We start from the raw sequence: 26531 nt of genomic DNA on the forward strand, positions 1-26531 counted from the left end.
TATGAGTGCTCATCTCATTTCAGGGATGTGTCATGAAGTATATCAACACCCCAGTAAGCCCAGCCAATCTCTTCCCCCAGGCACCTTGCCATCTTTCTGTTCATTTATGTGTCAGCTCCTGGGCCAAACTGCTTGGTAAGGAGGCAACAGGGCAGAGCCAACCAGCTTCCCTTGGTTGCTTATCTCTCTCTGATGTTTTAAAATCCTTTCTTGGAATCTCCATTTTGGCTTCCTCCTGGTGAATAACTATTTAAAATTTAACCAAAAAATAGGGTGCAAGCTTCAAATTTCTCTCAGTCAGTTTAGATACAGTAGTTTCTAGAAGGAGAAAAATGAAGAGCGGGACCATTAGAGGGAGAGCAGGGAACATGGTGCCAAATCACAGGAGCAGGGCTGAGTTTTCAAATCAGGGCTCTGGTGAACCTACGGCTGTTGCAGTCTTTGGAGTGGGCCTCATCTGGAAGTCAGACACTGTCTCTTTCAAACATGGTGGCAGCTCTTGACTCATTCTAAATTACAGGCATCCCTGATTTTTATGCCAAGAGAGACTTTCTCCAACTTGCTGTGGGAGGCCAGATGGCCTTGTCATTTCTAATCAGTAGCTCACAGAGTTCTCAAGAGCATGCTGAGGACTCTGGCTCTAGCTAATTAACACAAGCACAGAGTCAGAGGCAAGAATTAAGCAATCAGCTCCTTTTTCTAATTCTTCTACATTTTTGGAAGTGTTCCGGTGATTAGCTTGGTCTGAAAGGCCCTAAAATAGGGGGAAAGAAGTATCACTTAGGCTAAGCAAGGGATTATAGAAATTATAGGAAAACTCCCATATGAACTTGGAAAGGAATTTTAAATGAGGTGCTTAATTAGGGCAACACAAATACACCAGAGTCAAATTCTTCGTACTTTTCTGTCAGAGGAATATTTACTTCTCTTGATGGAATTTTTATGAAGTTTCAAGAGTTAGATGGAATCTCATGGCCTCTGATGAAGCTGCATTTTAATATTTCATGCCACATTTGAGAAAAATGAAACCTCTGTCAGCCAAGCAGATCCGTTAAATTATGTAAAGAACAAATTTCTGTGGTTACCAAATAATGTATAGTATACACGTTGTATACACGTTTCACTTTTTTCTTTATTTTTTTCTGCTTATTATTTCTATGTTCATAGAATCTAATATGGTGACAAATGACCAATGAGTATGTCAGAATACTTGCTGGAGAAAATAGACAAATGATCATTTGGGACAAGGCTCTCTGTGGTACCCAAGCTGTTGTGTGTTTACTACACAGGAAGCTGTAGAGGTATTGACCAAATTGTTTGCTAAATGAATAGTATCAGTCTATGGACCTAGGTTCTACACACTCAGCAGTAAATTCAAAAGGCAGAAATATTTCTTTTCTGATAGATAGTATTCTATTATTTTGAGTCATTATGACCCTCCTATAATGGTAGCAATATGGTAGGTTAAATAAAACAATCCCAAACCAAGAGCTTTTTCTGCCCGAAATCGAGCATATGCATTTTTTTGGGGGGGGGGATTATTTGATCTGTTCCCATTAGTCTACTATATAGATTGTGCCAGTCCTACAAAGGTGTCCCATTTTTCATGCCTACTCACTAATAGGCCACTGGTTCAGGAACAGAGGACATCATAAATTTGTTACCACACGATTTCCAACTTCTACCAACCTGGAAATGATTGGTAAGAAAAATTAGATTTACAATATCCTAAGTTCTCTAGTAGATGCATGCTTAATCATTGTTTTATCAAAATTCATTTTCTTTCTTTCTTTCTTTCTTTCTTTCTTTCTTTCTTTCTTTCTTTCTTTCTTTCTTTCCTTTAGCCTGTAGCTTTTGTCTACTGTGTAGCTTTCTGATAAAATTCCCCATATGACTTTTTCTCAAGAGATGTAATTATTGGTTAGTGTTGTACAATATGGTAGATGCCAACATCTATTGGACTTTTAAAATGTGTCATGTTTAGCAGGTCTGAGAATGTCAACTTTTAAGGCAGGGCATGAGTCTCAGGGAAAGAGCATCTGTAATAAATGAGAATTTCTGAATTTGATATTCAACAGCAGCCAAACAACTACCCAAACAGACAACAAGCTCAGCAATGAACAAAACCATGAAATTTGTGTCACTAGTAGCAATCCAAGCAGTGGCTGCAGCTGTGGTTGCCAAGTAGATGGTAAAAAAAGTTCACACCCAGCAAGTGTTTGTGAGCTGCCTAGGCTGTGTGACATGGCAGTATTGATCTCTCTGATTTAACGAGTATAGTCATCCACTCATCCAGACATGGTGTCAAATCTGACATCATTTTACCTGGAAGTCCTGGTTCTGTTTCTTTTTATTATTAGTTTATGAGAACTAGATAGGATCAAGTATTTCCAATAAAATTTGTTGTCCAAATTTCTGTAAGATACATAGCAGAATTTCAAACACTCAAAAAGTAGTAAAATATCTCATAAGTAAATAATATAAATAATAAATTAGTTATGCATTGAATAAAAAATGTTTTAAAATACATTAGGTTAAATAAGACATACTATTGACATTGTTTTAACTTAAAATTTTTAACACTTATTTGTCTTTGTGCATATGCACATGTGTGCATGTATGTGTGTGTCATGATTCATGTTTGGAACTCAGAGGATAGCTTGTAGAGCTCCATTCTTTCCTATCACATAGGTTCCAGAAATCAAACTTAGGTCCTTAGGCTTAGAAACAAGTGTCTTTCCCATTTAGTCATCTCTCTGGCCCTTGACTTTTTAAATAACTCTGTACGTGCATTTAAAACTATGTGTGCAGCTTGCATGATACTTCTGCTAGACGATATTCTAAAATATGTGTCCCTCCTCCTTTAACTACTGTTTAGATGTACTTTCTCACTATGGAGTAATTACCACAAGACATGAGTCCTTACCCTAGAGCAGCCTGGAGTGTCCAATATATTTTAAGCTTCTGCTGAGACATTAATTTCACATTGTCAAACTTCTAGCAAGTCCATTTTTTTATATCTTACTAGTCATAAGAATTGTACCTACCCCTTCTTCTGCTCTTTATTCTCATCTCTGCTGACCTACATAATTTCTCCTGATTTAGATATTAAAGTATTAACTATTACATTCTCATGTTGTTTCTACTGCCTAACCTGGATAGCTTTTCCTTCTGTTTATTATAGATTTCCCCTTTGAAATATTCCCCTGCTGATTGATAAAGATTTTGTTCACTTTACATTAATTCAAAATTGAATAATGATTAATGTTTCCAGGAATGAGTAGGATAATTAAAATCCCAACTTAAACATATTAATTTGTTCCTTACACATTTATTCTATATTATTGCATTCTCAACTGAATTTTTCTTCCATGTTCAGAAGTATGGCTGTAGTAATCAAACTGAATGTGGGGAATGGATATGCATCAAAAGTAGCATTGGCATCAGATGGATATTATTATAGTATAATTAATACGAATAAGCCAGTGAAGGGGGATTTTCTTCTGTCAACAGAAACGGAGCAATTTGAAATGAGTTGACAGCTGTCTGGGAGGTGGTCAAGTATCTTAGCTCATAGCTACAAATAAAAGCTTAGAACTACATTGTCTACTGTGGCTGCCTTCAGTCACTGTGGCTAAATTAAAATTAAGCATGTGCTCAATAGTCATAACATAGCAACTAACCAATGGTACTGTATTCGATAACACCATTAGGACTTATCTGTCATTATAAGAATGGTATTAGTCTTAGATCTGGGACTGGTTGTGGTTGGAAGAATCGGGGTAGGGTGCCATTGGCATAGAAATGACAGCTGCACTTGGGAACTAGCTGAAGGTAGGAATGAATGACATCTTGGGAGGAGAGAGACAGGGCTTCACCTAGAATGACTTCTTGATAGAGAGAATAGCAGATAAAAAGACAAAGGCAACCTTTCTTTTTTAATAACTGTTTAGCACAAAATGTAAAGAAGAAATCAGGGCTTGGCATGCAGCTCATTTGATTGGGTCCTTAGTGAGTTTAATCCCCAGCACAGCGTGCACTGACATTATAGTACACCCACACTCCCAGCTCTTGGACTTGAGTTCAAGGTCATTCACAATACATAGTGAATTGGAGGCCAGTCTGTGGTATGAGGCTCATTTTCAAAGGAACAAAAGAACTAATGTTTAATGAAGGTGTTTATAAATTGGTTACTGCAAACCAGGACTAATAAATAAATCCACTTTTGTGGATTTTCTGCACCAAAGCAAAACAAACTGTATACCATTGGATCATTTCTGAAAGAAGATGTATAGTATAGTTAGCAAAATTTTTGTTTTCTGATAACTTTATGGGAATTTGGGCTTAGATCTCTGGTAATTAACGTGTTCAGCAGAATTTCTTTCAAATACAATTTGCCTTAAGCTCTTGGCAAGTGCAGGCTGACAGTCAACTTATCACTAAGTTCAGAAACAAGCCTGGTTCTACAATGCTGTTTTGTAGTGAGAGCAGGCACTGTTTTCTTCAGGAGCCAGAAGTGAGGGAGGCAGAACCCCAGTTTTTGTGGGAGTTCCCCGAGCCTGACTTGAGTTCCTGTTTCCACAGAGCTGCTGTGCTTCTGGACAGATAGGATTTGGGAGACTGAATGATGTTGTGAAGAACACCAGGGTTTTCTTTAGATATGCTCTCCTTAAACTCATGAATTGACTCCCTGAGTTGTGCGAAGAGTTGATCGAAGGCAGAATTACCTTTTATTTAATGTGAAGCTCCCAGTTTGGGAAATAATAAATAATAATAATAATAATGTAAAAACAAAGTAGCAAGCACCAAGAATAGTTTCTCAGAAGTTTTTGGCTTTTCAGTCCTAGAAGAGGTCAAGTTTAAGAGGCTGGTGTCATGGAGAACCTACCGGGTAAATGAATGTTAAGAAATTTACTGGTTCTTAAACCGCCCAGCAATTTACTCAGTCTGAGCATTTAGCACATTCCATTTAACTGTTAGTAAATATCTCACTCATTTTCACTTAATTTTTTGCTGTGCTCCTCTGCCTGAGGTCAATGAAGAGTTTTATCTTTTATTTGGACTACTCCTGCTCAAAAATGATAAAAATACATGAAAAAGTGAGATCTCTTTCTCCTCGTGTGTGATTTATTGTTACCCCATGTCACCCTTTCCTGTTATTTCACAGCCCAATAGAAGCACATAGTCCTTCCCATGAAGAGTCCCTGAGCCTCTCCATGGCCCTCAGAGCATGGATCTGACATCCTTGCTAGACGTGGTGCTCCTGGTGGCATGGTGGGTCTTCATTCATTTTTGAGCTCTGGTTATCTGCCAGAGACCTTGACTCATAGTGAGCCTCAGTGATTTATTCACCAATTCCTTGCTTAATTCCACAAAATGTGTGAGGCAGATAATAAATATATGCTGATGCAGGATTTTATCCAGCCAAGAAGGAAAAGAAAATTATGAAATTTGTAGAGAAATAGATGGATCTGAAAATTATCAAATAAGGTAACCCAGACTCAGAAAGAAAAATACCATATTTTACCTTGTATGCTAGCCTTTTTTATATATGTGCGTGTGTCTATGAGCATAGGTCATAAATAGGTGGGGACTGCAAGAGTAGACCAGGTGGTTTCAAGGAAGAGGGCATATGATATAATACATGTGACATGTAAGTAGAAATTTAACTACAGGGAGTATAGAGGCACATGTTTGGGGAATGGGGGAGAAGATAACCAAAGCAAAATATCTAAAAAAAGATATAACAGTGCAACCAATTACTTTGTAGACTAATTTAAAAACAAAAATAAAAATTAGCAAGGCATTCAGAAAAAAATGTGTCCTGAAAATTTCTGGTTGATTGGTGATAAATTACACTCAGTCATATTCGCTTTCCAGCTGGTTGTTTTAAACAACAGAAATGTATTCTTTACAGTCTGGAAACAAAAAGTTCAAGCTCAAGGTGGCAGCAGGCTAGGTGTCTTCTTAGGCTTCTTTCCTTGGCAGGCAGATGGGTGAGTCCTTGCCAGGTTTAGCAGACTGCTTGTTCATGTGTTCATGCTTTATCTTCTATAAGGTCAACAGGCAGGTTGAATAAGTATTCCCTGATGGCTTTTTAAAAAAATTCAATATTATTTTATTTACATTTCAGATGTTATCCCTTTTCCCTATTCTCTTCCACCCCCATCAATCCCCTATCACATCCCTCCTCCTCCTTTTTTTGCTTTTATACCATTTAAATTACATGCAAGTATTAAGGCCAGTTCTAGGTTGAGGAACTAGCAATACAATAGATGCAAATAGTCAAGAAACAAGCAAGACAATAGACCCAGGTAGTCAAAGAGCATGCAGGACAATAAACAGAGTCTTGTGATCACTCCTGTGATTACTATTTCTAAGGGCTTATCAGGATGACCAAAATATCTGCGCCTACTTCCCTGTCCTAGCCCAAAGTCATTTTCATGCCTGAAGCCTACTTCTTTGTTCTAGCTTAAGGTTTAGATTTTTGCCTGTAATTACTTCTTTGTTTTAGCCTAATATCAGATTCCTGTCTGCAGTCCATTTCCTTGTCCTTGGCCCATGTCAGATTTCTGTCAGGCAGCCCCGAAAGCTATCCACATCTCTCCCTTTTGTTTTTGTATAAACCAGACGGAGCCTGTTTAGGTTGTTCTGACAAGAATGCCTTCTTCACCCATAATGGAATATGCATTATCCAAAGTAATGCATTTCTGTCTTAGGTTGGTAAGGCTCTGTGCAGAATCTTACACATCTTTGGCTTGCCAGCCTATTAAATGAATAACTCTGTCTGGGGGGTTCATTTTCAGTTTCAAGCCATGTACTTTGGCTGCCAACCTGTTGATGTAGTTAGAGACAAGCTTTAACATGATGGGCAGGAATAAAAGTATTTCCAGGACAAAAGGGGCTAGTCTGATCAAGCTATATATGCCATTCCTGAGGTTTGACCAAAATGAAAAAAACTGAGCTCAGGCCATGGATAATTATATCAGCATTATCTGCAGCATCAAAGCTCAACAGAGCAGCTTTCTTTAAATTCATAATCTCACTATGCAAAGTTAAAACATCCAGAGAGGTGTTAGGATTATGCCAAATATTCTGCAGGTGTCTTTAAACTTTTTTCTAATTATAATGACTATCATTGTAAATTTTAGAAGTAACACCACTCCAATGGTATTTGTCATGACACTTGAGATGGCTCCTTACTCTTAAACTCTGAACCCCTTTCCAGTATTTTGAATAGGATAAAGAGCATCAATCCATTGTTCCAAACACCTATACAAATCCTCTTGTATACTAAACACATCAGTAACATTTTTTTGTTGCTAGGTGATTAACAAAAGTAGCTTTCTTAACTTCTTGTGTCAAAGCTATTGTAGAAGCAGTGGTGCTAGCAATTAATGTAATTAAAGCTGTTATACTAGCAATAATCAAGCCTACTACCCCCTTGCTTATACTTGATGGCTTTTAATAAAAATAATTATTTGATTAAAGGCTCTATTTTCAAGTATAATCATCCTCTGGAGCATTATGGGTTAGGGATTTACCATGTGAATTTTGAAAGGATAGAGACAAGGCTGCAACACAATTTTATACAAGTATTTTGCCAGGTTGTATTTAAAAAAAATTAAAAAAAACAAGCCATGGTATGACCTTGAACTGTATGCATTAGAATTCAGTATTTTATCTGAGGAAAAATTATTTTTGAAGCTGGGTATGGTAACTCACTCCTTTAATCTTAGTACTTGGGAGGCAGAGGTAGGCAGATTTCTGAGTTCAAGTCTAGCCTGATATCTATTTTTAAGAGCTAGGGGTCAGAGAACACTGACTGAAACAGCATCTTCTAGACATGACCAGACTGTGGTGCCTAAGAACTCATAGCAACAGTGGCAGCCTGCACAAAACTTACACAAGATCAAGCCAGTCAGCATCCTAGCATGTAGTAGGAAGGGGTTCACAAACCTCTACTCCAAGCTGAGAAGATATTGACAGCGGATGACTTGTGAGAGAGTCAGTTTTCTTCATGGGTGTGACCATTGGTAGGTTGACCATACAGCAGTAGATGGCTCTACGTCCAGTGGTATGTGGAGCAGGCAGTATGATTATACCTTGCAGGTATGGAGATGGAGGGCTTTTTAAAAAAACATAGAGTTGGAGGGCACTTAGGGAGGTATGGAGGTAGATCTAGGAGGAGTTGAGGGAAAGGAGTGATAGTTTAGCAGGATCAAAATTCATTGTATGATATTCTCAAAATAATTAATAAAAAATAAGGAGAAAAGAAGCCTAAACATTGTTTCAACATTGTTGGAACAGGCATTAAGTTTATAGCAAATAAGTTTTGGGGGACAAATGTAAACCAGAGTAACAAGTCTTGAAACACGAAGGAGGATGAGCAAAAGAGAGAACAGGCTTGATAACTTTGAGAGAGTAAAAAGTATTTGATCTTCCATTGAATTTAATCCTAATCTCTGTCTCTTGTAGTGGTAGCCATCCTTCAAGGTGGTTCCTAAAGACTTTTGCTACCTGGTATGTATGTTGTATTCTTCCTATTTAATATTTACTACCAATTAGTACACCTCTTCCACCTCTATCAGATGGTTATGGCAGAGGTGACAGAGTGATTCTTGAGACTGGGTCATAAAGGGCCTTATAGCATCTGTCATTCTTTTAGAGTGCTTATTATTAAAGAAGCCAGACACCATATTTTAGAATGCATAGGCTTTCATGGGGAGGCTCACATAGAGAAAAGAAAACCTCTTCCAAGTACCAATTTTGAGCCTTGGGATTTGTCCTTTTGGAAGCAAAATCTCCATTTCCAGAAAAGCTTTCTGATGATGGACAGTCCAGTCAAACAAATGAGTGGAACATCATGAAGAACCCTGAATCTGAATGTGTCTAGTCAAGGTGATCTTGAATTCCTGAGCCATAGAAACCCTGAGGCACCACACATATTTCATGTTCCTTCAAGCAACTAAATTGGGGGCACTTGTTATATATGTGTTCATATCTCTAATCTTGATTTGAAAGACTTTGTGGGTGGAACCAACAAGATGGTTCAGTGAGTGTTTGCTGCCTCCAAGCCTGACCTCCTGAGTTTGATCCACAGATTCCACATGGTGGAAAAAAGGGAACCTGATTTTTAAAACTTGTCCTGTTAACAGTATGTACACAACACACACACACACACACACACACACACACACACACACACACACACATGCACTCACACACACCACACGCACGCACATGCACACGCACATGCACACACACCACAAAATATGATAAAAATGTTACATATATGAAGTAAAAGCCATTAACAAAAGACATTAATAAAAGTCTGTGGGAAAGAAAAATCATTTCCTGTTTCCTTTTTCTTTCAGTCCAAGCCCACTGTCTGAAATATGCTCACTCAAGCGAATGTGTAAATGCAACTTTGCAAACTATAACATGGATCTGCAAGAGATAAGTAGGGGAGTAAGGAGATAGAAAAGATTAATGATCAGGTAACAAGCTGTTGCTGTGTAACTATTTATACATTATGGAAAAATGAGCCAGGACAAAAGGCCTTTTCATATCTTTAGATGCAGGGATGTTGTTGAAGAAGTAATTAAAAAGATCCATGTATATGATATAACTGGAAAAGAATGGCTATAAAATAAATGAATTAAAGTAAAACAGAATCTATATTTTGTCTGGTTTAGGTTCTTTATTTGATTTTGGAAAGATTTTAGTACAAACAAATCTCTAATACCAGAACAAGAGAAAAAGGCATCAACAGTGTCTGATGAACAATAGATTCAAAGATAATCGAATTTTCTGTGCATAGCTACATAGAAAACACAAAAGAAAATAAAGCCATTTTGAATGTTAATAATTTAAACTGCATAAACCTATAGCTCGTGTGGTGTTTTGAACAAGCTTGGCCCTGGGAGTGGCACTATTAGAAGGTGTGGCCTTGGTGGAGTAGGTATGGCCTTGTTGAAGGAAGTGTGTCATTGTGGGGGTGGGCTTGGAGAACCTCCTTCTAGCTGCCTGGAAATAGTCTGCTCCTGGCTTTCTTTGGATGCAGATGTAGAACTCATAGCTCCAGTGCCATGCCTGCCTGGATGTCACTGTGCTTCTTGCTTTGATGATAATGGACTGAATCTCTGAACCTCTAAGGCAGCCCCAAATAAATGTTGCTCTTTATGAGAGTTGCCTTGGTTATGGTGTCCTTTCACAGCAATGGAAATGCTTACTAAGACAGCATGATAAAGCAAATTAAGAGACAAGCTAGGGGAAGCCAGTGGCATGGTGTGGTAGTTCTTGCCTGTAATGCTAGCACTTGGACAGTGAAGGAAGGTGGATGAAGAATTTATCAGTTCAAGATCATCCCTGGATATATTGAGGGTTCCAGACCAGCTTAGGCAACAAGAGACCTTGTCACAAAACAAATGAATTAATGAACAAACAGAACTAGAAGAAGTATGTATAAAATAGATGATGACTGTTCTTATATTGAGGCTTTGGAAAGCATGTAGTCATATGATATCTTTGATTGTTCCTCCTCTTTCATGTTATCATTTCTATTGGAGTTGTACTTACTCATGGCTTGCTTAGGCCACCATGTTTTGGAAGTATCACAGTGAACTTTCTTTTTTTAATTATTTATTTATTTACTTATTTATTTTTTAAAAAAGAACTATTTATTTTATGTTTATGAGTGCACTGTAGCTGTCTTCAGCCACACCAGAAGAGGGCATCAGATTCCATTACAGATGGCTGTGAGCCACCATGTGGTTGCTGGGAATTGAACTCAAGACCTCTGGAAGAGCAGCCGGTGCTCTTAACCACTGAGCCGTCTCTCCAGCCCCACAGTGAACTTTCCCTGTCATTTCTAGAAGACACCATCTAAGAGCAGATTTCTTGGTCAGCCCAATCTGATAATGTCTCTGCTCACCTGGTTTTTCACTAAGCCTTAGGTGAAGGTGTAAAAATATTTAAATTAATATTCTGTATATATTAATTAATGCTGGAAATTATTATGGCAGCAGTTATTCAGCAATCAGATATTTTACAAATAAAAGACACGGGCCTTTTAGATTTATAATAAGCTTTGAAGCACAGCTGGGCAGACACCAACACTCTATTGTCTTGTCTGCTTCCCTGCTAAAATTCCCATCAATACTTGCATTTGTTCCATTCGGACTGTTTCTGTTCCATCAAGCCAGTCTTTACAGCAAGCTGCTCTTTGCCATGTGTTCATGGTCCAACCTGCCTCTTTGTGATTTCCTTTTCCTTCCCTTCTTGTTCGACCCTCAAGAAGCTCCACCTACCTGTCTTTGCACAGTTAGGGGGTGTCAGCAACTTTATTAACCAATCAGGGATAACTTGAGGGGCAAGGTTTACACAATGAAAGCTAGTGTATGTGGGAATGTGGGAATTCACTCATCTTAGGGCAACCAGATCTTGGGATACAGTATTTAGCATTTGAATATACAGCAGTACCAGATCAACCTCAACATGAAGGAGTTATATTGTAGATGTATCCAGCTAAGGGTAAGTAGCCCATGATGTTTTCTGGATCTTGACCAATTGTGGTTTTGTATAATGTTCTCTGTCTGTTTCAAGAGAAGCTTCTTGATGAGCAGTGGAAGCTACACTTATCTATGAGCATGAGAATAAGTATGTAGAATGCACATAGAAATTACGCTGCTTTACTAATGTGGTGGTAGAAGGTTCTCCTTTAGGTCCTATTACTTTACTAGCCCTGAGTAGTTGGATAGGTTTCCAATACCAGATGAATTTCCTTTCACTTGACTAGACCATGAGTCCAATTAGACAGGTACTGGTTACTGCTAAGGTATAAATACCACTATTGCATCTTTAGGGATATCTTGACATGGTGGTCACTGTTTTGGTTCATAGGCACCATATAGCTGGGTAAGATAATTGTCTTTTTCTTCTTTCTTTGGAAGCATTTATGGTACCTTTTGATACCATGAAAGTTCTCATATCAGATCCAGTCCAGATCCTCTGAGTCTGGTGTCTGAAGTCCATGTTTTCAGCAATAGGGATTTACTATCATCCTCTGGGAAATACCAAGGCAACAACAATAGCCTATATTGTTTTGGGAGTCTCTTGGACTCCTTTGATCAACAATTTGAAGTGGATGTTCTCATTCCTGGCACCAGTGATTTTATTAGATAGCCTATGGCTATAGATGGGAACATTGTCAGCCCACATGAACTACTTTTCATTTAAACTATATATGTATGTCTATACACATTTATGTATAGGTATTATATGTAATTTTAAGGAAATAAAAGTGTGATTTCTTATAGCTCTTTTAGGTAATTCTTCTTTTCAGACACTCTTTCAACATAGCTGTAAATACTCAAGATATTCTAATTGCTGGTTGTCATCATGATGAAATAGAAGGTTCCACAAGGGCTCTGTTGGGAGTTCAGGAGAGATATTAGACAAATTTGTTCTTTGCTTACATCTCTTCCTCCAGAAGTTACCCACAAAAGAAATCTGCCTGTCTGTTGTGAACATCAAGACCTTGAGGGGGCATAATTGATAATTAGGGGGTTTCCATGGCTCATCAAAGAGATTGGAATGCCATGTGGAAGTCTGAAATGATTCCTGGATGAATAACTCACAAGTTCCACTCTGAGAATTGAGTCACCAATGAGTAATGTCCCAAAGTAATCAAAACCCTGAGAAAGTGTTATGGTAATGTACTCTGTTACACCTCTCTGGTTCTAATTTCTTCTTGTGTATGGATATGCTCCATATCAGAATAGTATTTGAAAATACACTTTCAAGCCTTTTGGTTCTTTGAAATACAAGTAAATTTTCTTTACTGCAGCCATTTCCTTATTATAATTACAGTTTGATCTTGTAAAGGCATCCACTGAAGATGGGAAATGGCACAGTGGAGAGAGAATACAGCTCTGGTGAGAAGTGCCCCAGGAGCCTGGATGTCACTGCCTCTGTCTACAGGAGGCTTGCTGGACTTGGACTTCCATAACTCTGAGGATGCACTCTGTCACATTCCCTCAGGGCTGATGTGTGTCATCTGGAACATTTGTAGGAAAATAGCCAGCTGAGACATGATGACATTATAACAGTTAGACATCATGAAATGTCTAATTGTTAATGTTTATAGTCAATAAGAAAACCAGTTCTGAGAATGCAGAACAGGAAGTGTTAGTTCCTGTGTTTCACCCCAGGGCTTCAGAATGGTGTAAGCATCTTCCAAGACCTCAGATCCTGACTGGTGAGGCTGATGAAGAGAGAAAGAATACAAAAGTGGTGGAGGAAGAAGAATACATCTGATTCTGATGGCTATGTGTGTAACAATTTTATTATCATTGTTTCTAAAGCTCGGGATGAAGATATAAACAGACATTGGACACCCTGACCATATCTGCATGGAGTTGCTTAGTACTTTACCTTCTCTATGGACACGATCATTGTGTAGAGAAATCACCAATGGGAAAGGTATAGAGAAAAAGTTTCTATTATATAGACTAACATGGGCTGTAGAGAGGGTAAAACCATCTGAGTGATGTTCTTTACTATTATTATAATAAATGATATTATTTTAATTATTACTTATTCAAATTATTTAACAATAATATTAATTTAATATATAACTATACAATATTATATATACTATATAGTGATAAAAACTATTATAAATTATTAAATATATCATATATTTAAAGAGCTTGATTGTTCAGTTTTCTAACTACCTATCTCTATTTATTTCTTCTTCTTCTATCCTTCAATATAAACTCTGTTTTGTACCTTACCTAAGTTTCATAATACTGCCATGTACTGTGTAGACTGCTGGAGATAAAAAGTCCTGAACAGTGCCACCCATCAATGAGTCCTGTGAACTACAATAATGACCCCAAAGAAAGGGGATTTCCCCCTAGAAACTCATGCTGAGGGATTGAAAAGGCACCAGCTAGAAGGGAAACTTGTGTCCCTGAGAGAGATTTCAATCAGATTGAAACCTAGATAAAGATGGGTCAGTAGTGGGTGTGACCATATCTTGACCTTGAGTGTTTGGACAGGCATATCCTTGACACTCTGTTTACTTCAGTCTCATCTTAGGATGTCAGAGATTGGCTTGAGGGGTTTGCTGGATTTCTTTGTCCCTCTTCTTAATATGTCCACATTAAATAAATCTCCCTTCGCTGTTTTCTACTTCTCTTAAAAAAGATTTATTTATTTTATTTATTCGTACACTGTCACTGTCTTTAGATACACCAGAAGAGGGCATCAGATCCCATAACAGATGGTTGTGAGCCAACATGTGGTTGCTGTAAATTGAACTCAGAACCTCTGGAAAAGTAGTCAGTGCTCTTAACTGCTGAGCTATCTCTCCAACCCCCATTTTCTACTTTTAATTTAGCTCTTTTAATTTGCTGATTGAGGATGAGTGGTCAGACCTGACTTGGGGTACAGGTTGTGACCCTCAAGTTTAACAGCAATAAGTCTCTTATTTCAGTCTTTTTTTTTTTTTTTTTCTTTTATATTCCCCGGCTATTAGGTGACAGAGTTCCTCCTACTATGTGCTCCAGGTTGGTATGCTGCTTCACTGTAGGCTCAAGAGAATGGGGCCAATCCATAATAGAATCACATCTCGAAACTTGTGAACTAAAAATAACTCTCCCCACCTCCACATTTTCCTCTCCCCCCTGCCTTTTGTCCTTCTCCCTTTTCCTTTCTGCTCTCCCCTGTTATAAGTACTTTGTGTCTTTACCATTGAAGTACATCCTCAGCACTCATCATTTCTTTTTATAGTTTATTTCCAGTATCCATTCAAGTGGTTACTAGAGTTACCTTCTGGTAGGTTACCTTTGGTTAAGGTGTCTGTTTTTTTATAGCCCCCAGGTAGAATCCAGGAGAGAAAGTCATGATAAATGTCCTGCTACTCAAGATTCACCCCAACAAACCAAACCAAGACATGAATATTTGTTTTCTTCCCAAGTCATTTACCCACACAAATTATGTTTCTAATGTGTGAAACTGAGCTTAACAAACTACTGTAGGGCCTTAAGAATCAAAGGAAAATTTAATATATGTCATAGTTTGTTAGTACAACGCCATCTTATTCTGATTCATTGTTATTAGTCATGATTGAATATGAAGATGAATATATGAATGAAAACCTTCCCAAACTCTTTTGTTAAATGGACCTTATAAAAATTGGGCATGTATATCATCCAAAATGCAGAATTTCTTTCTCCAAATGGCTGTGCCTCTTTATAGCTGCTTTTAGGAAGAAAGCAGAGACGTAAAAGATGAAGGAAGGCTGTCCTCATCACTATTCTCCTTCACTGAGTCATTCACTTATGAAACATTCATTCTGTGATAAGTGCTAGTGGTATCCAGGCAAATATCCTTCTGTTGAAAGAAGTCAGTGACCTAGTGTGAGCAGCAGGGGTGGGAGCAAATATATACCTTCAAGTTGCATTCAGACTACGCAGTTCAGTGAGAATGAAACATGAAGAGAATCAAGGGTTTAGTTAGCTTTGTTACAGTCAAAGGATACTGTTGACAGTCGGTGGGTAAGACTTGGAAACCAAGAGTTCTTTTTTTTTTTTTTCTTTTTTGGATATTATATTTACATTTTAGATTTTATCCCCTTACCCCATTCCCCCCACCATCCAGGAACCTCCTATCCCATCCCCCTCCTCCTGCTTTTATGAGGATGTGCTCCCACCAACCCCCCCCATACTCCCACCTCCCCACCCTCGAATTCTCCCCCACTTGGTGTTCAGCCTCCATGGGACCAAGAATCTCCTCTCCCACCTATGCCCAACAAGGCCATCTTTCCCTACATATACAGATGGAATCATGGGTCCATCCCTATGTGCTCCCAGGATGGTGGTTTAGACCCTGGGGAGCTCTGGTTGGTTGGTATTATTGCTCTCCTCATGGGGCCACAAACCCTTTCAGCTCCTTCAGTCTTCTCTCTAATTTCTCTATTGGGAACCCCTTGATTAGATCAGTGGTTAGCTGTGAGCATCTGCCTCTGAATATATCAGACTCTGGCAGACCTCTAAGGAGACAGCTTTATCAGGCTCTTGTCAGCATGCACTTCCTGACATCCACATCAGCGTCTACCTTTGGTGACTGCACATGGGATGGATACCCAAGTGGAATGGTCTCCAGACGGCCCCTTCTTCAGTTTCTGTCCCACACTGTCTCCATATTTGCTCCCTTGAGTATTTTGTTACTCCTAAGTAGGACCGAGGCATCCACACTTGGTCTTCCTTCTTCATGAGCTTCATGTGGTCTGTGAGTTGAATCTTGGTTATTTCAAGCTTTTGGGCTAATATCCACTTATCAGTGAGTAAATACCATGTGTGTTCTTTGGTGATTGGGTTACCTCACTCAGAATGATATTTTCTAGTTCCATCCATTTACCTAAGAATTTCTCGAATTCATTATTTTTAATAGCCAAGAGTTCTTAAGCAGTATTGTGTGCCTAAATTGTTACGAATCCAAAACTTTAATGATTGGCATGTCAACAGCCATTTTGAACATGACTCAGATTTGTTCAAGGGTGGACATTTTAACTGAACTTAACCCAATATTAAAAAAAAAAAAAACAAATGAAAACAAAACCCCAAGAGCTATAGGAGACACCTAAGCCTTCAGAATCATTAGCATCAGTTGATCAGCTGAGAGACGAGTCACACAGGAAAACAGAATGAATTGAATGAAGCAAAGATGCTTTCTTATTCTTGGCTGTTGTGATAAGCTATCTTATGATTAATTTTTGTTGCTGCCCATGGATATTACAGTTGCTGTGTACTTCAGTTTTCTCTTTGCTACATACTTGCCCAGTCCCATATGCCAGACTTGGTTGTTTAGAAGCCCTGATTGACACTCTCTAGGTTTTGGTAGGTAAACACTACCTGTCTACACCTTTTGCTACGATTGCATCCAAGCTTTCAACAGTGCCCTCCTTCCTGAAGCTCTTCCCTGACAGCTGCCTTGCTTATGTTGCTATCATTTCTTGGGAAGTCACAATTCAGTTATAGCTCGTTTACATGTACTCACATTCACAAAAGCATGCAATCCGGGCAACACCTGGGGTCTTGCAGTCTCTAGAAATTTTGCTAGAATCAGTACAGAGACTTCTTCAAGACTCCATGTTTCCAGAGCTTTTATGCCTTTGTACTTCTCTTAAATTATTGTTTCTGCTTCCACTGAATTCTTGTTCTTACGTTGGTTCTTCTTTTTTTTTTCCTCAGTGATAGCTTGACTTGGCTATCCAGTGTATTTTTTTTTAACTTTAAATTTTACCTCAGAAACATCTAAAAGGTAGGTGTATATGTGTAAGATTTTTATTTGGGAGGCTCATATTGTACACTGAAATTTAAATTGCTTATTAGATTTTACTGTTTCTAAAAGTCAATTGGACACTTACGAGCTTCTACTTCACTCAGTACTGCACCTAACACTTTGAGCCTAGGACAGACTCCAGTTATTCTTCTGGTCTCATTTCTTCTTTCAGGACTGGTTAAAACAAGAGGAAGGTACTTAGCTTAGCACATTTCCCTGATTAGAAATGATAGTTCTCTGCTGCTTTTCTGTTATGAAGAAGGTGAGGTTTCTAACTACATCATGAGTTGACCAAGTTCTACACATAAAGGAGGTAGCCACCACACGATTTAATATGTGCTCATGTGGCTTTAAAGCCACCACAGGGATTTGCTGCAATCCATGGTTTCTTATCTAGCAGGGAAACGTATACTGTAGAGTTAACAGGTATCAAGGGGAGCTGAGTTTCAGCAAGAATCGATACAGCAAAAATAAAAGTTGACAGCAAATGCCCATTTTCAGATATTCAAAAGTAGAGAAAGACATAAAAAATAAAAAAAATCTTCTCTTTTTGTCTCCTTATCTAACTCTAAAGTCTTATTTATTTATTTATTTATTTATTTATTTATTTATTTATTTATCGAGACAGGGTTTCTCTGTGTAGCCCTGGCTGTCCTGGAACTCACTCTGTAGACTAGGCTAGCCTCAAACTTAGAAATCTGCCTGCCTCTGCCTCCCAAGTGCTGGAATTAAAGGTGTGCACCACCACTGCCAGGCTCAAAGTCTTTTTACCACAACTTTTCCTTGTCTACTTCCTGAAAGTTATAAAACTTTATGTATTTAATATATTTATTTTCCTTTATGGTTTCTAGGAGACTTTATTTTTAACCTAAAAGTATTCCCTAAGGAGTCATGTCAAGCTGTTATAATTATGCCACAGGATGGGTGTCAACATATTTGATGCCACATGTGGAATGATTAAGAGCTGCTATCTCTAAGTAATCCACTCAGTAATGACAGAGTAAACTGAACAGATATTCTTAAAAGGAAATTGCCAATAAATGAATATCCTTGGTCACTAGTAAAAGCAAATCAAAACTACATTGAAATTGCATTTCACCTTAGTTAAAATGGCTATCATCAAGAAACCAAACTAAATCAAATCAAATCAAGCCATACCAAACCGAATCAAAACAAACCGAACCAAAAGCCATCTCCACCAAAATAGATGCTGCTGGGGATATAGGGGAATAAATGGTTTTTATACAGTGCTAATAGAAATATAAATTAGTTCAGCTTAATGGAAATAAATACGGAGATTCTTTAAGAATGGAAATTTCTTTAAGAAACTAGAAATAGAACTAGTATATAATTCAATGGCATCATTTCTGACATATATCTAAAATAAGCAATGTTTTATGTAATATATATCCCTGTACCACAATCTTACTTGCTGCACTATAACAGCCATTATGGAACTAGTGAATGCCTACCAATAGATAAATAAAATGTGACATATATATATATATATATATATATATATATATATATATACACATATATATCTCATATGCATCACACATATCGCATTTATTTATTTACATTTATATAATACGTATATACATATATAAAATGGTTATTATTCAGCTATAAAGAAGAAAGAGGCTGGGATGATAGCTCAGTCCTGGGACACTTTCTAAAATGTGCAAGGCCTTAGGTTTAATCTCTGTATACAACAATAACCATAACAAAGCTTCAAACAAACAACAACAATGAACAAAATCATATCACCAGTAATGAAAGATAGAACTGTAAACCATCACTGTGGCAGGACAGCAAGAATGTGGGGAACGAGACATCAAGACCAACATATGAAAGAAGTCAGGTGACACAGGAAGACTGGGATTGTTTTTCCACATGGCTTCGTGTAACAACCAGAATATGCCCAAGGAAAGCCCTCAGTATATAAATGCAAGGGACGAGGAGTGTAATACAAATAGCCTATAAAAGACCAGAGCTCATGCCATGCAGGGACTTTGCCTCTACCTGTCCTTTATCCTGGATCACTACCAGCCCATTCCTTGGTGGAAATGCCTTTTTTCTTTCTTAATCAAATGTTCTTATTTCTATTACTATTTAAGGATTTCTAGTCCAAGTCATTGCTCCAGGACACAAGAACTTAGAAATCTTAGTAGGTTTCTGTTAGGTCGGAGGCAGTCCATATGTCCAAAAATGACAGTCTTGGCTCAATTTGAACTAGAATATAGAAGAATTTCTGTCAGTTAGATAAAAACCAGCATCCTTCAGGATCTTGTAAAACAGGTTTTCTGTCTGTAAAAGGAGTCATTTCCCTTGCCTCTGGCAAAGGGATGGATGAATCTCCCTTGATATGTACCTGTAGCACTCATAAGTACATCAAAGTCCATGCCAGCCTCCAGACTCCTACACCTCCTATTCACAAGGACCCATTGTACATTTCCAATGCCTCCTGGCTCCTCCCCATTCTACCCTAAACTCCTAGGGCTGCTCCAGCTCAAGGGCTTTTTTCCCCAGCTACTCATCCTTGGTATAACCAGGCTATTCTTGTTATTTGCTGTCTTGTTATCTCCACTATATTGTTATCTCCTTGACAATAGTCTTGCTTCCTGGCCATGCCCACCCTGTTTCTTTTTCTCTCTGACCTGGACACTTCAGTTGCCTCTGGATAATTTTCTCTTATCCACAAACTTCTCTCTTACAAAATGAGCAGCCATTTTGGTGGTTCTTCTGTATCCTCTCACATACAGTGTCTTCCAGATTCTATTGCATTGCTAATAATCATCTTAAATAAAATAGAACCACAAAGACAGGTATTATATGCTTTTTATATGTGAAATCTAAATGAACAAAAACAACAAAACAAAACAAACAAAAGAAAACAAAACAAAAATCCAAAAACAACCCAGAAAAGTAGGAGAATGGAGACAATGAGAAAAGTAAAGGAGAATCAGGAAAGATGGAGGGAGGGTAGGAAGGTACTTCATGGTGTGAACAGGATAAAAATATTTTATCATGCATGTATGAAGATGCCACGGAAAAACTCATTATTTTGTTTAATTACTAATGTTAATTAAAGAAGAAACAAGAGGAAAAGAGTTGACTTTCTCTTTACTCCAATCCTTTTCAACCCACTCCAGAGGCCACTGGCCACAGCCCTGGATGGAACTTTATACTGTGTCTGTGGATAAACATGTGAGCCTTTAAACTATCCATGAAGGATGTTAGTCACATGGTGGGTGGTTTAGAGCCATTTTAAGAACTGTATCCCAGCAAGCCTTTTCCTCTCTAAACTCTGCATCCTCTTTAAACAAAGGTGAAAGTAATGGCCTCCTCAGCAGGCTGTGGTGAGGATTAGGAGACTCTGGCTGTGATGTGGCTTCTGAGTCCCACAAACCTGATCATTTAATGGACATTTCATTTCCGGAGATCCTAGGGCACAATTTAATCGGCTCTTCAACTACTGCGTGTCATGCAGGCTGCAATTTTCATAGCACACACATCTTAGTTTCCCCATCCTAAGCTTTTCACACCAGATAATATTTCTCTGCCTCTATTCCTGAAGCTGTGTGTATAGCCACTCACTTCTGGTTCCAGATGTCAGGTCCTTGGTTGCACTGACACTGGTCAATGAAGGAAAAAGTATTTTAAGCAAAAAGAAAAGATGGGGAGATGCTTAAGTAGCTCGCTTGGCCTGCGAGCACGGGCATCAGAGTTTGTAACCCCAGAACTCATGAAGAAGTTGGGTAGGCATGGAGACTGCCTGTAGCTCCAGCCCGTGGGAAGCAGAGATGGGATCACTGAAGCAAGCTGGCTAGTTAGAGTAGCTGGAACTGGTGAGCGCTTGGTTCATGGAGAGATCCTGCTTCAATAAACAAAGTAAAGACTGATCATGGGAAACACTTGATATGAACTTCAGGCCTCTAATGCACATGTACCACACACATGAACACACACACATACATGTATATCATATATATATATACACAAAACATGTTAAAAAAGATACTCGGGAGCCCAACGTCAGAATTCTAGGCCAGCTGGACACCACTGTCATGTCCTACAGTGCATTCTAGCTATTGTGAAGCTTCTTACAAGATTTAAAGGCTGCTTAGTGCTGCAGACTGACTACATTTAGGTTCTGATGGAGCTTCCAAAAAGCAGGAAGAGAAAAAAATATTTTTCTATACATACTAATTGTTAGTGTACAGGGATTCCACTGGCCTGTCCTTGGAGACCTAGCAGCTGCTTAAGTCATCACCTGCCACCACAAGCAGGTGCAAAAGGTATGTGCAGGAGTAAAAAGGCCTCCAGCCATCCCATCCCCTTTCTCTCTCTCTCTCTCTCTCTCTCTCTCTCTCTCTCTCTGGCTCTCTCTCTCTCTCTCTTCTATCTCTCTCTGCCTCTGACTCCTCTCCTCTCTCTGCCCTTGTGTATCTCTCTGTTTCTGGCATTCTCTTCCTCTCCTTATTCTCAGTGAGTGTCCCCCCCCCCCCCGACCCTCTTTGCCCATCTCCTCCCCATTTCCTCTGCTCACATGGCTCTGCTTCTGTTTGCCTGTCTACATGTCCACTCATCTGCCTCTACCCCTTCCCAGGTCACCACTCCCCTCCTCTCCCTTTTACAGCAGATCTGTTGCATGGTATAATTCTCAGGGGTGCTTGGCTTGCCAAAGCTACTCCCTAGATATTTCCCTGAGGGTGACAGCATCACTTTGGGTGGGATCTTACATAGATTTGTTTTTGGTTCATGATACTTTTTAGCACTTAAAATATTGTCCAAGTTATAGTTTATGGACAGTTATAGTTTATGCTCAGACTTCAAGTGTGCTATTTTTTTAAAGCCTGTTTCCTATCAAGTGTGAGGTATTTATGTTACCTGACTAACAAGTTTGCCCAGACCTCTGGCCTCTCAACTCACCATCCATGAAGCAACTGTGAGTACATTTTTTTCTTAACATGACATCATGAGAACTCATTAGACCTTTGAAGTCAAGCGTTGAGCATTGATTCCTTCAAGGGTGACTCTTGTGTGGACATAAACAGGGCAGGTAAACTCCTTCATTGTTCCCATGAACCACACATTGTTTCCTCGAGTTACCCTTTCCCTAATGACAGCATTTTATTGGGTTTTGGCTTTACTCTAGGAACTAAATCTGTGGCTTTGAGATCTTTACCATTTATACAAACTTGTACTCTGACTTTAGCTTTAGCTTAAATTTTCTTGGCTTTTGCACATTTGTAGATTATAGACTTTGCTTCTAAGCCCCCTCCCCATCTGCTACGTACACACAGAAACACAGACACACAGATATACACATAGACACAGACTCACACAGATACACACACACACACACACACACACACACACACACACAGCACTGTCCCCAAGGATGTTCCTGTTGCTGTGATAAAACACCATGACCAAAAGCAATTTATTTTGGCTCACAGTTCCAGGGAAATAAGTCTACCACGGTGTGGAGACTCAGCATCAGGCAGCAGGAAGAACAGCAGGAGCAGAAAGCTGAGAGCTTATATCCTCGGATGTGAGCCTAAAGAGGGGGAGGTTGGGGGGGGGGGGAGAGAGAGAGAGAGAGAGAGAGAGAGAGAGAGAGAGAGAGAGAGAACCATATCATCTCAAAGTCTGTCTCCAGTGACTTATTTTCTCCAAACCACCACCCTCCCTCAAAGAGTGCCACCAACTGGGAGCCTAGTTGTAGCCGAAAGGAGGGCTGGAAATGAAAAAGAGATGGAGGGGCGAGAGAAACATGGAGCCAAGACAAAGTTCTCTGATCAAGGCTCAACGTTTAATATTCAGCACCTCTCTATATAGGGAAAGTCCCAGGAACCCATCCTTTGCTTCAGCTGGATTATGTCACAAGGCAAGCTCAGTGGGCAGTCTATTCTTCTAAGATCCTGTAGGAAGTTGTACATCCACCTAGGTCCTATTGTAGCAAGGTCTATTATGGTAAACAAGGTCTTATTCAGCCTGCTCAAGGCTTAGGTGGGCACACCTAGTGTTCAAATACCTGAGCCTATGGTGCCATTTCTCATCCAAATCAACACATGAACACACACACACACACACACACACACACACACACACACACACAGAGTGCAAAAATGGTAGGTTTCATTGTGACATTTTCATATGTATGTATGTATGTATGTATGTATGTATCTTATCATGCTTTGCTCATAAACACTAAATTGTCCTCTTTCTCTCCCTTACGTCTGTTTCCTTGTACAAATAGTCTCCTTTCCAACTTCATATCATATGTATGTTTTCTATTTTTTTCAAACCTAATCCTAAATTGTAACCTGACTGTGAATATGGAGCACTCAGTCAGACATGTTGTCCTAAGGTTCCACTTGCTGCAATTAAGGTGTGCACTGACCGTCTGTTCTAGCAACCTATGCGGGGTTTCTTCCAATGAGAAACCTCAAAGGCCAAACTAGTATTTTATTGTTGCTGATTTTTTTAATGTCATGGCTGCATGACATTAAGAAAATATGGTGTCCTATATGAGTCTGAGAGACTAAAATTGTGTTCATTATGAGGTTCAGACATTTTTGGCCGTGCCATATTCAGTGCTGTTATAAAGAAGTTGCCAGTGATTGACTTACATGAAGTCTATCTCAGGATAAGCTGGCAGAGAAATTCAGCGTCCAGGAGAGGAGGCTGGCAGGAACCGGATAGTACCCAGGAGAGAGAATCATCAGTGTTGTCTTCCTGGGTTCAAACAAAACATGGCAGGAGGAGTCTGAAAAAGCTGTCTAGGGGAAATGTAGGAAGTCACATTCCTAAGAAAACATGATTTTAGGGCAGGGATTCTAGAAAGATGTGCTATACAAACAGGGAAGCAAGGGTTTTTTCCCCCCACTCCACTGAGGGGCGCAGCAGGACCTAGCTGCATGATAGGCTCTGGTTCAGCAGCTCTTGCATCTTCCTGTCAGCCCCTCAGCAGCCTCAGTGAGGAGGCAGCACAGTCCCTGGTTTTGCGACCCCCAGGGACAGAGAAGACTATCCACTGGTACTGTGACCTGAGGCTTGTATGTCTGGGTCAGTGTCAAAAGAGGGGCTGCAGAAGAGTGAAGGTTATGAATGTTCCAGAAATTGTTAGCCGTTGACTATTCAAAGGAGCAAAAGTTTTCAATCTCCATAGTTGAGCTTCACCATGTATTTCTTGTTTTCTCTCTGAAATGTACTTTCTAAGTAGTTTCAGCTGTACATTATCATCATGCAGTCCCTCCTGCAAATTAAATTTGCCCAGTCTGGCATGCCCTTCCATCAACCCCCAACATACTTTAGCGTGTACTAGAGTTGCATTGCTCACCATATACTGGGAAGTATTATGGTGTAGGCAGAATGCATTCATGAAGTTAATAGAAGTTGTATTAAAGCAACTTCATGCTTATGAAGAGTGGAAAAGTGCTGTTCAGTGAAAGAGATGGATGTCTAGAACTATGTTGCTAATAAAATCATACCTTATGTATAAGCTTTGCCAGTGGATATTGCAATATATACTGTAAAACATATTAAAAACCCAGGCAATGACCATTCTATTTGTAAAGATTCTATAGAAATTTTTTACCTGGAAAATAGGGTGAGAACAAGTGCTTTAGGCCAGGTAGTGATGCTCCTGCTCCAGCTGTAGGGACCATTCGGTTTTGATAGTGGATGGGAAAAATCCTGACAGTCTCTTGTCTTCAAGTTTTGGGGCCTTGGTCTCTGTGGTGGTTAATTTTTTTTTTTAAAGACAGGGTTTCACTTTGTAACCTTGGCTGCATGGGACATTCTATGTAGATCAGACTGGCCTTAAACTCTAAGAGATCCACCTGCCTCTGCCTCCCAAGTGCTGGGATTGAAGACATGCACAACTATGTCCAGCGGAGATGGTTACTTTATTTCAATGTATGTGTGTGTGTGTGTGTGTGTGTGCACGTGTGCGCGTGCGTGTATGTGTGTGTGTGTTAATATGATGTACTGGCTGCTGGTTTTGTGTGTCTATTTTTACAAAAGCTGGAGTTATCGCAGAGAAAGGAACTTCCTTTGAGGAAATGCCTCCATGAGATACAGTTGTATGGCATTTTCTCAATTAGTGATCATGGGTAGAAGGGCCCACAAAGTGGTGCCATCCTTGGTCTGGGAGTCCTGGGTTCTATAAGAAAGCAAGCTGAGCAAGCCAGGGAAGCAATCCAGTAAGCAGCATCCCTCCATGGCTTCTGCATCAGCTCCTGACTCCAGGTTCCTACTCTGTGCAAGTTCCTGCTCTGATTTCCTTTGGTGATGAACAGCAATGTGGAAGTTGAAGCTGAATAAATCCTTTCCTCCCAACTTGCTACTTGGTTATGATGTTTTATGCAGGACTAGAAACCCCGACTAAGACATTTGACTTTCCTAAACATTTCTAGAGAAAATGTATCTGGGCTGCTCATATGGCTGTTTTCAGGTGAAACTTGTCTTTAGACCAAGTAGTGAGGGTTGCTATTTCCAGTATAAGTTGACCTCATCCAGTCTGGTGAGGTTCAGAACAGAACAGAAATGCAGTAAGAAGGAAGAATTATCCAGCACTTTTTTTTTTCTGCCTGCTTGTTTGAGTTGAAACATCACTGGACCTCAGGTTAGGACACACAGTTATTGGAACTCCTGTTTTGCAGACCATCAAACTGAGAGCCTGTGTGCTACTTGCTTACCTAGGCTTCTAGGTTGCAGATGGCAGATGGTGTTGTCTCCTCAGTCTCCATAACCTAACAATCCAATTTCTTATGATTTTTCCCTTCTCTTTTATACATTATATATGTGTATATATGTATATGTATATGTATATGTATATGTATATGTATATGTATATGTATATGTATGTGTGTATGTATGCATGTATCTAAGTAGTACGTATGTATCTCTTAATAGTTCTGTTCTTTTGGAGTACCTCATTCTTTTAACCACTAATTGTGGATTCTTTATCCATGAGTTTACTTAAACATTTGAATGTAAATTGATATGTTATGGAACCCTTGTTTTAGCATGATTTTGACTCAATAGTTGGATTATTTGTGGCATAAATTCTATAAGTTCATTGCCATGGAGGTATTCAATATATATATTCATCCTGTGGTAGCCAGATTTATAGCAAAAGAAGTTCACACAGAGAAGAGTTACAA

The sequence above is a fragment of the Arvicanthis niloticus genome, chromosome 19 (genome assembly GCF_011762505.2).
Source record: "Arvicanthis niloticus isolate mArvNil1 chromosome 19, mArvNil1.pat.X, whole genome shotgun sequence".
In the NCBI taxonomy this organism is placed as follows: domain Eukaryota; kingdom Metazoa; phylum Chordata; class Mammalia; order Rodentia; family Muridae; genus Arvicanthis; species Arvicanthis niloticus.